The sequence below is a fragment of the Haemaphysalis longicornis genome, unplaced genomic scaffold, assembly GCF_048455015.1.
Source record: "Haemaphysalis longicornis isolate Haplotype H1 unplaced genomic scaffold, Haemaphysalis longicornis Haplotype H1 scaffold_6, whole genome shotgun sequence".
In the NCBI taxonomy this organism is placed as follows: domain Eukaryota; kingdom Metazoa; phylum Arthropoda; class Arachnida; order Ixodida; family Ixodidae; genus Haemaphysalis; species Haemaphysalis longicornis.
This window is the reverse complement of record NW_027526407.1, coordinates 158,942,048-158,959,253: the sequence shown is the minus strand read 5'-3', so window position 1 is coordinate 158,959,253 and position 17,206 is coordinate 158,942,048. Positions and strand designations below refer to the sequence as shown.

Sequence of the window (17,206 nt, the reverse complement as noted above, 5' to 3'; positions counted from 1 at the left end):
GACAATCAACAAATTTCTGCCGGTGTTTCACGCCGCACCCTTCTTTGCTTTCCTCTCTGCCGCTCACTTTTCCGCACATGCCTTTTAGCTTTGAAGGCGCAGAGAAAACCACTCTGTCATAATTATTTTCTGCCAGCTTTTATTGACCTGTGTGATATAATATGGATATAAGGGATTGCTAACGGTGTCTTATTTTCTGTTACATCCCTTTCATTGTTCCTAGTTCCTCTTGTGATAGACTGGCGCAGATTTTCACTGACCGATGCCAGCAGGCTGTCTGGGTATCCCTGATTCGTGAGCTTAGAAGTTTGTGAGGCGTAGCCTTCTTCAGTGAGGTGGTAGCAAGTTTTTATGATGGCCTGTGTCAAGCAAGAGACTGCAATACCCATTTTAACTATTTTTGAATGTGCCGAGTGGTGCCTCAAAAGCACTTTTTCCGACCTAGTTTTGTACATCCAGCAAGCGTGAGTGAGGCCTATATTTATGTGTAGGTCTAGAAACTGAATGCAAGAATCCTCAGGAACCTCGTGGGTGAATTCGCGCATGCCGAAGGCATCCTTGAAAGCGGTTATCAATTGCTCAGGGGTGTCTGCGGGTTTCAGCCTTATGCCAAGGCATATTTAGTAGTCATCTACATATCTGAAGCAGGCTACCACGTTACTGTTGCTAAGCTCTGCCCCGATTTCTCATATTTTTCTGCAGCCAGAAAAATATCTGACAAGATGGGTGCCAAACACGAACCAATCAAAATGCCGTCATCTTGCACCAACAAATCCCCTTCAAAATCGATGTACAAGGATTTCAAGTGTAACTCGAGCAATCGTAAGAAATGCTTAACGCAAAACCCACTCATATTTTGGAACTTAACATTTCCGTATGTGTCAATCGCTTCTTCGACGGCGCTGACTGCTTCGTTCTGGAGTATGCTGTAATACAGATCCTTAATATCGATTGATACACAGGTCATAGGCGGACATGTCTTAAGGAATTCTACCACTTCTTCAGAGTTCCTTATCAGGAAGGGGTCGTGGACGGGTAGCAAGGAGAGCTTTGCCTGAAGGATGGTTGCGAGCGTCGGTTGCCATGTGTCTTTGTACTCGACTATGACTCGGAACGGGTTGTCAGCTTTGTGGATTTTGACCGAGAAGAAAGGTTTCAAAGTTCCGTCTTTGCACTCTTTGATCGCCTTGACTAACTTTTTGAGGCCCATACGCTCACAAACGACGTTTGCTTGTACTCTGTGCTTTACGGTGATCTGTGTTTGCACTGGTGTGTTCGCGCTGGTTGTGAAAGCGAAAGTCCATATCTGCACAAAATCCCTGCATCCCAAAATCCAAAATTGCCCATGAGCCGTTCGGAAAAAACTTATTTTTAAAGCTCGCCGCGAGCAGACTTGTTCAGTTTATGCTTCCTTCAAGCTCACCTATTATAAGGAAAGATTTTGTGCGTCTTCCATTTCCCTAGGGACTTAATGGCCCGTATCTGAATGGGAACAGAATGAGCTCTGTGGGGCGAGAGGTCACTGCAGCTCCGGGGCTTCCGAATAGGACTTTATCTACCGCTGCACGGTTGGCAAAGATAGTCAGTGCTCTGACCGCACCACGGGTAAGGGTCGTTTGCTTTCATGACAAAAAAAAGGCTGTTTGGGTGTATTTTCACACGAAATAAACATCTTTTCCGAATACACTGTCAAAACTATAAATTAACGCCCCCAACAAATTTTTTGAAAAGCTCTTCAGCAGCCATTTAAAAGCATGTCGAGCTCTTAATGTGTTCGGAATCGTGTTTTTTTTAATTTTTCATATTTTTCTAAAAAACATGAAAATACAATTTTTTCTCGCCCTTCACTATTTGATAGAAAGTCACAACTCTACTATGGTGCCATTGTAATGCTATGGTTTGATAAGAATGTGAGGCCAAGGTTATAGTGAGTTATAGTGAGTTACATCATCTAACAATGCAATGCTTTCCGTCTTTAAAAAGTAAGTAGTAATTGCATTTGACCGTTTTCGGCTGAAACGCATGCAGTTGCATTTTGAGGCGTTCAGTTTCATATTCCATTTATCAAACCAGTTAACAATACCGTTTAGATCCAACTGTGATTGAGCAGCGCCATTCGGATTGTTAATGTCCCTATAAAATACACAATCGTCAGCGTATAGCCGTAGTTTAGATGAAACGTTTACACCTGTATCATTAATAAAAATTAAAAACAACAGGCGGCCGATGATTGACCCCTGTGGGACTCCTGAGGTGACGGGGATTGTTTCGGATTCAAAGCCATTAATGGGAACCTTTTGGGAACCATTCATAAGATACGTGCGCACCCAACCAAGCGCGTTTTCAGGGAGACTAAGATAAGATAATTGATTAAGCAAGTGAGAATGAGACACGACATCAAATGCCTTTCAGAAGTCTAAAAATGCAGAGTCTACTTGATTACCTGAATGAAACTAAGAAAATATGTCTTGACAGAATTCTACTAATTGGGTTGTGCATAAATGTCGAGCTCGGAAACCATGCTGCTAGTTCATAAAGAAATTAGTTACCTGCAAATGATTGAATATGTTCGAGTAAATCATGTACTCAAGGATTTCGCAACACACGGTCGTCAAAGATATGGGTCTGTAATTGGGGGCCTGGCAACGGGGTCCGTTTTTATGAGTAGGTAGGACGTTAGCATATTTCCACTGTAAGGGCAAGTGACGTGTAGACATAGATAATCTGAATATCACGACAAGAAATTTAGTCACCGTGGCTGCTCAGTTTTACAAAACTAGAGAGGGTATTGCGTTAGTACTGGGGGGAGGATGAGGTTTCAGTTCTTCAAGAAGTTTTAGTACTCCATTATATGTTACATCTACATCTGGCATCACCGGTAGATGGCACTGAGAACTCCTGCACTTGCTGCACCCATTAGCGGGATGGAAGAAACTGACTGAACGTATATGTTAAAGTGATTGGCTTTATCGACGTCATTAGTAATAAATCCTGGATCGGTAGACAAAGGGGGGAATAGTTTCTTCCTCCTTTCCGCTTTGTTTTACAAACTTCCATAGTTATTTAGGACTACGTTTAAGTTTTTCACTTGAGGAATAAAATTTATCTTTGGCTTTGTAAATTTAAATTTGCTTTGCAATTTCTTAGGTAACTATTTCGAGGCTTTTAAAAAAATTTTTGTTCGTATTCTTGACGTATCTCTTGAAGATACGTTTTTTTTTTTGTTGAGAAAATGCTTAATCTCACGTGCGAACCAGAGTTTATTTTTACGTTCTGTACCAGATAAAATTTTTGATGGAATGTGTCCGTCCATAAGTAATAGAAATCTAGTTCTGAATCGCTCCCATAGTTCCTCTACGCCAAAAGTTAATGAGGCTTCAATGAAATGATCGCACTGCTCATCGAAGCTATGATTAATCATACTGTGATCGCCCTTCTCAAAACTGTACACTCTGCGTGCTTGAGACATGGTCTTTTTCGGTCGTTTGCATGAAACTTTCGCAAGGACTCCGTCGTGGTAACTGAGGCCAGGGATTGCTGTAATGGATTGAACTAAGGCTTCGGCATTTGAAAAAAAAATCAAGTCTAGTATAGACCTGCTTTCGGCAGTTCTTCTGGTGGGAAAATCAATGAATTAGTAAAGACCATTCATTGCTATCATATTGCTGAATTCATCGGAAATAGAAGACTGTGCAGAAAAAAGTAGAGATTTGTTGATCCACTGAACGCGAGGCACGTAATGTCGCCACAGAGAAAGAGATTAGTATTTACGTTTTGCAGTGCGTTTGGTAAGGACCCGAATGGTTCCAGTTAACTTGAACTGCGGCAGCGATAAAAAGACCCTATTGTAAGATGTTCGCCATTATGTAGGATTATTTTGCACCACACGCTTTCGCAGTTATCGTCGCACAGAACTACTTTCGCGCTAGGGATGGATTCGTCGACGAGAAGAAATGCACCGCCATCATGAACGTCATGGTCGTTCTGATAAATTTCTAAGCCTGACAGAAAGACTTCAACGTTGCTTATAGTGCCATCTAACCATGATTCTGTGCCAACAAGAATATCAGCATGCGTCGTGATTATTAAACCAGAAAGTGCATCTCATTTATTCGTTATGCTGAGGCAGTTAATTCGTAGGATGTTAGCCAGCAAACGTCCCTACACACTTTGTTTTCCTTTGGCTGAACAGGCGTTTTACGACAGGTGCTGCCATATAGCTAGCTTTTAGGCGTGCAGTTTTTGCCAAGTAACAGTTTATCATATTTTAATTGATAGGGGGATTTTGTTTCCTTAGCAAACTCATGAAGCTTTTTTCACGCTAGGCGTTCAGATGCTGAAAAAGCTTCTGGCAAAGCGAAATCGGTCTTCTTTAGTTTATTCCCGGAGGCAAGAATGGATTGCTTGTCCTTGAAGTGATTGAATTTTACCACGATATGGAGACTCTTGTTCGCTTGAAAGCGGCCGATTCTGTGTGGCCTTTCAACTTTCGACTTGTCAACTGTTATATCCAGCAGCTCTGAACAAAGTGACAGCACTTTTTCCTCCGTCTGTATCCACATTTTGGACTGGGCATCTGGTATACCATAAAACAGGAGATAATTTCGACGTAACCGGTTTTCAGCACCGCCTGCGGCTGCTTTTAGCGAGACGATTTCTCGGGCTACGTCTAATGAATTGGTGTTTTAGTGGTTACTTCCTGGTGCGATCGCACCAGACCGGTATGCTGGAGGTCGTGGGTTCGGATCCCACCTGGCGGCATTTTTTCTCCACTTTCTTTCTTTCCAAATTCTTTATCTGTTTCAATGACCTACCACATCCTCTCCTTTGCTTTCTGAGGTTTTCTTGACTGCCAACTCTTACTTCTGTGGGATTTTCAACGAGCCCCTCATTTCCTATTCTGATTCGCTACATGCATACATACATACATACATACATACATACATACATACATACATACATTCATACATGCATACATACATACACACACATGCATACGCACATACGTGCATACATACGCACATACGTACATACATACGCAAATACATACATACATACATACATACATACATACATACGTTCATGCGTAAGGTCTCCTCGATGGCGGTTCATTAACGTGGGGTGGTTATTTTAGGGACCATTTGATAACCGACGTCGCATCTTTTTGGTGAAGGGGGAAAGGGGACCATGTCGTTGCTAACACAGCTGCGCATATGAGGTTCCTTTGTAGCTTCTTGAAGGCGTTCTCCCGCATCGGCATCCGGTTGTCGTGTCAGTCGGTGATGTTGCGCTACACAAATATCATACTGAGTCTGCAATGCGACTTTCGCTTTTTTTGCCTTTTGCCCCAGGAACTATCGCCATATACTGAAAGCTGCAACAAAATCTGTCGGTTTGCAATAAGAGTAGCTACTTCTGCTTTTTTGTACAATCCAGGAGAGCCGACTTATTCGACGCGATCTTCGTGCCTAAAAAAGCGAGCAATCCTCAAGAAGGAGCTGCATTCACAGATGCGATGCGGGCACAATAAAAAAAACAACCGTTATGGCACAAGTATTCAACGACTTTTATATTGGCGATATCAAAAGTGACTTTTTTTTTTTAAAATACAACTTTCCGATTAAACAGGTAGCTTCGGAAACAGCCATTCAGATGGGCAGCAACTGGATGCACAGTCCTTGTCAAAATTTTGTAGGACATAGTGCATACTATGACCTACACAAAAAGTGCATAGGTCCCAAGAACATCAAAGTACAAGGTTATTGTTCTAGTGGGGCCTAAACGTTTTATGCCAAATTGGAAGAAAAGACACCTTTCTTTCATACTGTCATAAAATAATTCGGCCACCGTTAAATGTTCATCTTGTGCATTGATTTCTTTGCGGGGAGAAATCTTTGGCTTGGCCTACCAAAGTTTCACCAAGGCTTTACGTGTGCTATGACGATGGCGTTCATTCAAATCATGGTGGCGCAGATGATATACTTAAACGTAGTGCTGACAACAGTTGAAACTGGAAGCAGGATTTTTTCGCAATCATGGAACCCTCTAGCACAGCATACGAGCACAGCACAGCGGGTCACTGAGGGAACTATTTTTCACGAAGGATTTATCGCGCGCAACGCAGGGGGATACAAATGTCTTTTCTTCAAAGTTATAACTTCTTGGCCACAGTGTGGTTCCCGGCTTTGTACAGAGAAAGAGAACATTGGCTGAGTTTACGACTGGCGAAGAATGCCGAACGTTTGTCACCGTGCATTCTTTTCTTGTTTCGAGCAAGCTCTGCGTTGTATCGAGGTAATTGTAGGCTTAAAAAAATAAAACGAGCGCAAAGGACGAGAACACAGAAACTCAGTAGACGGGACGAGCGCTCGTCCCGTCCACTGTGTTTCTGTGTCCTCGTCCTTTGCGCTCGTTTTATCTTTTTTTGAAGCCATGAACCAACACGCCCAACAAAGCATTCTATTAAGTAATTGTAGGCGGCCGATGAGGCAGTGCGGCCGAGCCCACATTTATTGAGGTTGCACTGGCCATGCCATGGACAGAACGAGGAAAGTAGAACAGGGATGCCGCTCCAGACCGGGTGCCGAGTGCTGAGTCTTCAGTGCCAGCTGGCCAATCGGCTGATGATGATGGTGGCGCTACAGGGCTCCCCTCTAGCACGGAGCGCGATAGATAAAACTGAGCTTGGTCTTGTTTTGTGAAGTAATGTACGTTAAAGCGGGGGGGGGGGCGCAGTAAGCGAAGCACTTATCGCAGTCAGTTCACAGGCACATGAAATGTTTGTCCGTAGCCAAAGACAGTCCGTTGGCAGTCAGTGGTCTAGTGGCTGGGGTTGAGTAAAGGGCGTGGTCCTGATCGTCGGCGAGGTAGCGTCCGGGTAAGGGGCAACCTGTGATGGTCGAGGCTGGGATTGCGGCCACGGACGCGTTGCGGGGTGCGAAGTGGCTGAGCGTGGTGCAGCAGAATGACGACCGGAGTGCGGGCTTGACTGTGCCCCGGTGTGGGCTCTGAGACTTAGTCGCTGTCTGGGCTTCTTTCGGAAGCGCGGCGGGAGGCGGCAGAGCGGAGCCATACATTGATGAGCTTGGCTTGAACTCCCATGATGTCGGATCCCCATCCTGCAAGCTGGTTTCGTCTGTTTGGTTTGTGGACAGACGGCTGACCTCCGGTTACTGCGTCTACCTAAAGCCAGTAATCAGTCGACGTATGGGAACCAGCCTTTTACGCGTCTCTTGATTGCCTGGGGTCATAGGGTACCTCTTTCGGCGACAGTTGTTGGGAGGGGCATACCGCAAGCTTAATATTTCCTTTATTTTCCATCCTTGAAGACGGGGGAGGCAAGGAGAAAAAGCTGTACAATCATCTATGGCCGCGTCAGAGCTTTTCTCCGGTATCGCCATCGTAGCCATGGTATGGAGATTGTGAAGGGCAAGCTGATGTGCTTCGAAGGTAGCTTCGACTCCCGGAGTCCTCGATCTGTCGTTGGCAGCTGGAGGCTGTTCCACCTGAGGCGAGGAAGACGGCTGCCGTAGACCGGGAGTACAGCGCCCATGAACATCCCTCTCACTCGTACCGTGCAGAGAAGTTTCCCAGCCACGAGCGGCAAAGTAGTCGACACTTGCTGGGGTCGGTGAAGCCAACGCAACAACCTCTGGCGCTGCGGCATGGTGTTGCGCAGATTCGACTAAGCTAAAGGCCGACTCTGTAGTGCTGCCAGCCGTAGCCGGCGCTGGCGTTTCCTGGCAAGGCGAGACTGAACACTGCGGCGAAGTTGTATGCCCAGTTGGCGTTGGACGGTGTGGTGGTGTAGAGGATGGCGTCGGCATCGGCGTGGCACAGGTGGGCGTGCCATCACAACCATGGCTGTAGTATTGAAATATGCTGTCTGAGACGCCATAGTGCTTAAGAACAGCCTTCTTCAAGCCGTCGTAGGTCTGTGGGCCAGGTGGCGGGAGTCGAGCTGCGCGAGGAGCCCGTCAGGTAGCCGTATCGCTGCGAGGTGGCAGCGCAGCGGTTGGCTCCTTACGTTGTTGATGAAAAAAATGGCTCTCGAGCTGAACAAACCATATGTTGCAGCGAGGGGTGTAGAAGTCGGGAAGACCGCTGAGGTGTGGGAGCTCGAGATACGCGCCCATGATCGCAGACCCGTCACATAGTGAGGGTTCGGGTGCATGGGCCGAGGGCGCTGTAGGAGGAGGACTGGTCGTAGTAACGGATGCAGCTTCTGTTTGGATTGTCGTCTGCCGGGTTTTCATGCCGTAGTGGTTGAGGACAGTGTCTTTTAAGTCGTCATACGCACTGGGGCCTGGGGTCGGCAGCTGGATCTGCTCAATGAGGTCAGCAGTTAGCTTCTGTAATGTCACGAGGTACCTCATTTCCGGGGGCAGATGTCATGTACATAAAAAAGGCTCTCCAGGATAATGAACCATGCAGCGTGGTTTGTGATGGAGTCAAACGGAATTAGCAAGGGAAGGTCTGGGAGGGCGGCGAACATTCTTCGCGTGGCGTCGTCCGCGCTGTGGCTTGGGAAGCAGCGTTGCGAAGCCATGGCGAAGCCGCTTGTCCGGGTCACCGAATTGTAGGCGGCCGATGAGGCGGTGCGGCCGAGCCTACGTTTATTCAGGTTGTGGTGGCCATGCCATGGTCAGGACGAGGTGAGAAAACAGGGGTGCCGCTCCAGACCGGGTGCCGAGTGCTGAGTCTTCCGTGCAAACTGGCCAATCTGCTGATGATGATGGTGGCGCTGACGAAAATGGTGTTGGTGCGCTACAGAATCTTAACCGCAGTCCTAGCGTTAAAATCAAAGTCGAGGTGCAGGGAGGGGAGCAGCGGCGCCGACAGAACTGTAATACCTTCTTGTATTTCATCGCCATTTTTTTTGACTGACTTTATCCGCACGACTTCGTGAAGTCTGGTGGAAGCCACTACACGCACGATGCGAATGCCCGCCAACGCGGCAGCCGGAGCAACGGGCGCCGCGCCGTTGCTCCGCCCGTCCCAATGGCCCTGATAGAACGTTTTGCTCCATGGTTTTGCCGAATTCCCAAGCGGCTGTATCGCCGTTTTCCGTCGCACCACAGGTATGGTGGCTTCTAGCCAACATACCTGGGGTCCCTACCACATTAGCAAAATGGTTTTTCTGAAAAACGTGCTGTAAGCATATCTGGTTTTGTTATCATCTGTGTATGTGTACGATCCTTCTTTCTCGCCCTCTCTTTTTCTAGAGAATATACGCACATGCGTAGCCGAATAAATAGTTGGAAGTTAGCGCCTGTCTCGCCTGCTCTGTTCTTCGTCCGTGTGTTTTTGTTGGGCTTCAAATCATGGCATCTATTCATTCACCAAGTAGCCCAGCAAGAAGTTTTCCTCACCTCATAGATATGCCGCACAGAAAAAGGCCTGTAACGGGTAGTAAGTTGTTACCCAAAGTAGGAGCGCAGCTTGGATCTTAAAAACAAGAATGCTCTTTTGCAGCGTTCAAGCCACGCAAGAAAAAACGAAGCAAGCAGGGAGTTAATGTGTCTAGTTTTTCGCAATACAACAAGTGTACTGACTACTGTTGACAATAAAATGAGTACATTTGTACATCCGGATGAAGAGGCGCCTCATGATGAAAAATTTGGAGACACCTGGCTGCACGACCTTTCGTGTTCGGGTTTTTTTCTTGATCGCTCAGTTCCCAAAAAAAGCCGTGAAAGCAAATTACAAGTTGGCTTTAATTTGCTGCTTTGTCCCAATAATAACGCTATCAATGTTGTAAGGTGAGCTACACTGGCCGAGGCTGAGCAGTTTCGCGTGGACCTTAAAGGGCCGTGCTGCGCAAGCGCGAGGAGCAAAGGATTCATTGGATTGGATTTCAATTGAATTGGATTGAATTCAATTAGATTTTATTGTTTTGCATTGGAAGTCCAATCCAATTGGAGTTCGGGTGTGTAGAGAATTGGGTCTACACATTCGCCGTCTGCGCATTGCAGACGAGTGACGTCATAGCTGTGGCAGACGCACTGGCGCCCCTCGTGCCCCAGCTGTACGCCTCCGTTGCGCAGTAGCCAAGTCTCCCGCGAGCCGCTTGATAGCCGTTTCGCGGAGATCCTGAAGAGCCGTGCTCCGCATGCGCGAGGAGCAGTGACTGGACTGGACTGGACTGTATTAGATTGGATTGGACTGGATTGTAAATCGTTTTAGCAGCAGTAAGCATGATAATAAGCTACTCCTACACAACCAGAAAAGCTAGGAATAACCAGCTGAAACTTAGCTCACGCTACGTATATCCTGGAATAGCCGAGCTAAGCAACTGCTGATTTTTCTCCAAAACCTAAAAAAAAATTGATCCACATATTAAGGAAAACAAATGAGCACTGATGACACCCCAGATACTTTGCGACCGGTTTTCTATGACATTCTATGACATCACAAACTCCTGTTTAAGTGATTGGTGGGCGCCGATCTATGCCGCCGTCAAAGCAATATCACTCAGTGGCTGTAATGGGGCCTCTATTTCAGTTTGATCGCATCACTTTAATTCTAACGCGCAGTTAGCACAACGATAAAAACAGCATTTAAAGCTGACCCATATTAGGTGCCTCCTGGCCATATTATGTCACTGTAGGAATTAATTCGCAAGTTTTCCAATATTTTCTGCCGTTTTGGGTAAGAACGCCTTTCGTGCCTGTAATAGCACTAGCTGAATCAGCAAAGGAAAGTGTTTTTAAACTGACAAAAGTTGCATTATATCATCATGGCTCATTTAGTGCGCCTTTGAGTAGTCACAACTAACGCTCTAGCTTCCTTAAATACTTCTGTTTTCGCAATTAATGGCAGCAAGAGCAGTTTACCTAAAACTCAAAACTTTGGTTATAAATGCCCATACCGGGGTTAGGAAATAAGGCATCCGGATTTATTGTAATTTGTTATTATGTGTGCACTGCGTAGAAACTTACAGTCGTGTTGTAGAATCGTGTGCGGGATTGAAAAAGAAGAAGGAATGGGAAAGGCGGCCACGACCTGCCGATGCCAGGTGAACAGCAAAAGGAGCCACAGACAGCCAATGCCGCGGCTAAAGCGAGTAAATGTCATCACTGAGGCAGTCGAAGCCGGAAGCCCGCTTGTCAGGGTGCATGAAAGACGCCCCAGAAATGGCTTGCTGCTGTCTTTTGAAGCAAGGCGCTGACATTGGACGGAGCATTAAGGTGGCGAAGGAGAGATATGCGATGCTGACGAATTCCTAAAGATCCAGCAATGAATTTTCAGATACATTTTTAGCTGCTCGTAGAACGGAACCGATGTCAGCATCATGGGGGATGTGAAAATGTCAGTTTTGTGCCCGGCTCTAGAGTTGTGGTTTGATAAGGTGGAGTTGCTCTTTGAATGAGGGTTGGTGGGTCTCCGAAAACAGATAATATACCATTGCTGCATGCCTGACATCAAGCTGCTTTCTCCGAGAATGTTGAAGTGGGAACTAAAGAGGGATTTATGTTCTGCTGCTAGGCGTTTCATTTTGTGTTTGGTAAACACCAGTGTTTTTACCGGCGGTTGCAGTTATTTAAAAGATGCACACTGCTCACACCCCGGACTAGTTGCGGTTGTTCCTTGCGTCGTTTTTTTTTTTTGGGATGGCAAGGCATACAAGAATGTTTTCCTAACGGTGCGCTACGGAATCAGAAATAAACAGAGTTCAAGGCTTTGCAGTCTCGAACCCATGACATCGCTTCGTTTAACGTCAACTTTCTTATTGTAGGCACATTGCAAGGTGCTTATTTGCAAACTTTTCCCTAGCGTACCGCGTCTGCACAGGGAACGTTTGATAGCTGAAACCTACCTAAAGCGGGTGAAAAACATTCTAAACGAAATAATATTACACGAAACCCACCTAAAACAGGTAAAACAACTCCAAATAATAAAATCACATACGTACGCTTACCACAGCTAGCTTTTGTTCTGCTAACTACGGGACCGTTGACAACAACCTAAAAAAGACAAAACCACTCAAGTTAAAAAATATTCTTAACCAAGACCGACCTAACCACGGATAAAATCACGCTAATGCACAAAAGTATTCAAGAAAAGTAACGGAAATCGATAATAAAGAGACCAATCCGCGGAAAAGTACAAAACAAATTACATAACAAGAGGTGGAAGTGGCCAAAAGAGAACAAGACAACCCAAAATGTGCTAATGAGGACCAAATATGCCGCGCGTGCTAAAGAAATTATGTTTCAGGTAAATCAAAGAATAAAAAAAATAAAAAAACCGCCCTCCAGGATTTCAACAGGGACCATGCAAGTAATAGCCAGTAGCGGAACGTGTATACCACAAAACCAGACAATGCGATTGTCTTTAAATAGAAGAAATAAAGCACATGCCTGTATGCGTAAGGAAGCCTATAGATAGCGCCACGCGAAGGTTTAGAAAGCTAAAACTTCGTTAAAGATGTACAGGTCTGAGAAATTGGATGTCAGAAAGGTAAATGTCTGCGATAATTCTAAAGGGAGTGCTTTGCTTTTTCAGGTGAGAGCAGGTTGCTTGCGGACTAAAAGCTTTGTGGAGAAGTATACAGAACATGATGGGGTAAGCGTGGTCTGCGCAAAAGAAACAGAAACTATGGTGCACATAGTGTTAAAATGCGAGGGTTTCCATCCAATACTACATTAGGGAAATATTCAGCTTCCAGAAGCCGTAGGATTTAAGGGTAGCACAGACGGAGTTAACTTCAAGGCTGCCGACAAAACTAAAAGAAGATTAGAATGCTGGTGGACGAAAAGCTGAGAGGGGAATATTGCCTAGGACAGTTACAACCTGTAACAGAAAAAAAGAGTATTTTGTGCCTAATCAGCTTTTTGTGCTTGCACTAAGAGCAGCGCTAGTATTACGCGAAAAGTGTAAAACATGGGTACATTAGATTCTTTTCATTTTTTTTTCTGGTAAGGTGACGCGTCATCACTCCGCTACAAAGGGCGACGACGCGTAAATATACAATCATCATCATCAACGTGTGGGCCCGTACGGGATATGGTTTCTGAATGCAGGTACAGGGTTGGCAGCATGTATTTGAAAAAACATCGTAAAAGAAAAAAAAACGGCGACCCGTATAAACAGTGACGTTATATTTTATTGAAAAGGTTACTTAGAAAGGGGTATTATAGCTGCCCGATCTTTGTTAGGGTAACGTGATCATATTTTTAATTTTCTCACGGTACCGTGTAGTCAATTGATCCTGGAGTTCACTGTTTTTTTTTACTGTCAACAGAAGGCTGGCCCGCAAGGTAATATTCTGAGCCCGTAAGGGCGTTACACATACGGTTCGCATTTCAACAACGTCCATATCCCACAAAGAAAGCGTGTGCATCACCCGTAGTCATGTAGCAGTAGAAAATATTGCTCCCCGCTGCGCTAGCAGTAAATACCGACTCAACAATCGTTTCGTCGTGTAAACAAACCGGTATGGCGCTGCGTTCCGCGCTCCGATTTCCTCTCTAGCGACTGATCATAACTAGAGCATATTTCTTTTACCTTCGTAACTATGCCAACTTCCCAAATACTTTAATTTCAACTTTTTAAAACGAAGCCTAAATGAAAGTTAGCTGTTAAGTATTGTGAGAAACATAAATAGCACATTTTTCGCTTGTGTGCGTCTATTGGTATAATGTCGAAGCTCTGTATGACAACACAGATTGCGAGAAAAATATGAGCATTTAAAGCTTCAGCCGCTACATCTACACAATGGACAGCATTGCAAGCGTAGGAAATGAGAAAATGCACTGCTCGGGTGGAAATGCCCAAGTTTAACACCTTTATTTCTTCTTCAAACAAATGAAACGCCTAAATCAAATTTGGCAATAAAGCAGACTGTCCTCTCTTTTGTAGCTGTCCTGAACCAAAGTAAAAACCCAGGGTTGTCAATGAATCATTTCGCCACGCCGTGTCTTCTGCGATCAGTTAACACACGGTTAAATAATTATTTCATCCAGCACAAGTGTGGAAGTTCTCAATTTATAACGTACTCTACAGTTTCCTGGTGGTGAAGTCTGGATGACGTCCTTGAAAGTGCTCGGAAAATTTAAGCTCATGATCAAGGAAGTCGGTACACCACGACCACCACGGTACACCACGACCACGCTCTCTTCTTGCGCTGACAGCGCAAAAGTGAAGACGGGGAATCTAGACGTCTGTTCACTTTCCTGGGCTTGCATCCGAAAAGGGTGGTTCCTTAATAAGAAGCCCCCGGCGCGTCGGGCATATCCGGAAGTGCCCGCAACCGCGCTGAGGTCCCGGGGGTCACGTTATTTTGCCGTAGCAGACGAAAGCATGGCGCCGAGCCGCGACGCACAGCTGTTTGTTTCAATCAACGGCGAGAAGCGGTGCACTGTTGCGCGGACACGGGCGGTTGTTTTCCTGTCACGGCAACGTGCTTAACCGAAACATCATCATTAGCAACACTAGGCTAGTAACACCATAGGATATTGCCACAGAGATGTCGCGACCGCCTTTCATTCCTTTGTTGCGGCGACAGGCCGGATGCCCTGCTAGAATGAAGGCAGGATGCCCTGCCTTCATTCGCAAGTTTTTTTATGACAATCCTGTTCTATCCAAAGATTTATTGTTCTACTCTCAATGTTTTTTCTCGTACTTCTTTTTTTTCTTTCTCTCTAAAATTAACCGGGTCACAGCCTAATTATTACAGGCAGCTTCTTGGCCAATCCCCCGCGTGAGTACGCGGCATGACATAAGGAACCAACCAACCAACCAACCAGTGTCCTTTCGCCTTGGTTGATTAGTTCGCCAGACCTTTCTTGCTTAAAGTGTGGAGCAGAGATATGTGTGGGTAGGACATTGTTCCTTTACGAGTGGAGCTGTTAGAGTTCCATCCGTGCCTGGCGTCGCTCAAAATTTGGCGCAGCAGAGAGGAGAGGAGGTAGATGCTTGGAAAATAGGTGGCAGGGAAGTGGCGAGGAGACAAGGATCCGAGGAGCAGGTGTGGGGAGTGCGAATCGGGGATTGCCTGCACCTAGTCATGACGTACGCTGTAACGTACACGTGTTCTACTAGTTAACAGAAACGGTCTCCGCTCGGCGGCAGCAGTTTCCCATCTACCTACAAGATGGGCGGAGCCTAGAAATGCCAAGTTAGAAATAGTACAGACCCCCATCTCAGCTGTTTCCTCGGTCCTAGCATATGAATGCTAAGGTGGCCGAATTTATTATCACCATCAACAGCCTACTTAGGCCCATTGCAGGGCGAAGGCCTCTTCCATTAACTTCCAACAGCTCCTGTGCTGCGCCGCTCAAGTCCACTCTTCGCCGCCGAATTTCCTCATTTGAATCCTCCGAAGTGTTATTGGTCCTCCCCTTCTTCTTGACCCGCCTCTTGTTATCCACTGTGTTACTCTAATTGTCCGCCGGTTGTGGGTTCGTCTCTCTACATGTGGGTTCGTCTCTCTCCAAGTCCATTTCTTTTTATTTAATTGACCTATGATATCATCTACTCGAGTTTTTTCACTGGTCTATGAAGCTCGTTTCTTGTCCCTAAGTGTTACTCCAGTCATTATTGGCTCCACAGCCCCTTTAGCCTATCTAAGTGTGCTTTGCAGTTTTTTTAGTAAGGCACCAAGTTTCAGCTCTGTATGCGATCACCGGAAGTATGCACTGGCTGTATATTTTTCTTTTGAGAGAGAGGTAGATTACTTTTCACTGTTTTGGAGTGCTTGCCGAGTGCTCCCCAGCCAATACCTGTTCTGCGGCGGATTTCGTTCTCATGGTTAGCGTCAGCACTACCCATGTGTCCGAGGTAGTTATATTCTGGTACTTCTTTAATCGCTTCGTCTCCGAAGGTGAGGAGGGTGCTTACGGCATGCTTTGTCTTCAATAGTTAAAATTTTTCACGTTTATTTGTAGCCCCACAGCATGCTTTCAGGTTGTAGTACCTCAAAAATGTTTGGCAGGCATTTTGAGTGTCAAGCTATATTATGTCGTCTGCAAACCTGAAATGACTCCTCAAGTATTGTCCGTTTACCGTTATTCCTGTGTTTTCCCAGTCAAGCTTTTTTGAATATCTTCTCTAGACATGCTGGAGGAGTATTGGCGAGATTGCGTCTCCCTGCCTTACTCCCTTTTGGACTGGGAATTCATCGCATTGCTTGTGTAGTGTTATCCTGCCATACATCCCTTATAAATGTAGTCTAGAACTCTCATGTAGATCTCTTCTATTGCTTAGTGCTTTATTGCTTTTATCAAGGCTGCGTTTTAAACTGAGTTTAGCGCCTTCTCATAATCTGTAAATGTCCTGTAAAAGGGTTTAGTGTATTCTGCGGATTTTAGGTGCGGATGACCGCACAATGTCCATCCGCGTCCGTGCGCATAGCATTTACAACGGCAAAAAATCACACAGGCACCGGCAGGATTCCAGCCTGCGTCTGGTTGACCAGATAGAGTTAGTGTCAGTCGTCTTGCCCGTTGGGCTACGACCGTGAATCAGTACCCGAGAGTGAAATGGCTTACTTCCTCGCCTGTAACTGCGCGGAGTGCCGCAGAACCTCCCAATGTTCGTCCGCGTCCATCCGTGCGCGCACCACCATCAAGCGAAAAGCAAGCGAAATTCGATTTGAGCCGTGAGTTGAAGTTTAATTTAGGGAATAATCAAGGTGCAGCTCACGGCTCAAATCGAATGACGGTCGGAGCGCGAAGTGGATGTCACTCGGAGCGCAACTTGGATGCCATTTCGAGTCCCCGTACTGCGCATCCTCGCCATCATCCACTGAGTGGAGATTCTGCCATTTTTTTCTATTACTTGATTGACAACATGAATGTCATCTATGGTTGAGTCTCCCTAGCTAACGCTGCCTGATCTCTGGGCTGTTGGGGATTTGTGCTGCTTCCTTTGCGGTTAACTATAACGTTGGTAAACAGCCTGTAAACAACGGATAGTAGGCTGATAGGTTTATAATACTTAAGGTTCTTGGTGTCTCCCTTTTTCTGAAACAAAAAAACATTGGCGTTTTTCCAGGCTATGGGCACTTTTTGAGTCCTTAAGCACTGAGATAATAGTGCAGCAAGCTTTTCCAGTACTACACCACCGCCCTTCTTCAAGAGGTCATGACGTGGCCACCTGCAGCTTTGCCTCTTTGCATGTCCGTGAGAACCTTTCTTACTTCCTCTTTATTGACTAATGGGACATCGCAAGTGGAGGGAGTACTCTCAGTAGTTTCCCCTCG

The 17,206-nt window shown here is 45.8% G+C and overlaps 1 protein-coding gene across 3 annotated transcripts in view; it reads left to right on the top strand.

The window, feature by feature from the left end:
• Window positions 1-17,206, top strand: part of LOC144141229 (uncharacterized) — a 321,032-nt gene that overhangs the window by 253,691 nt on the left and 50,135 nt on the right. The gene's annotated exons all lie outside the window — the stretch shown is intronic.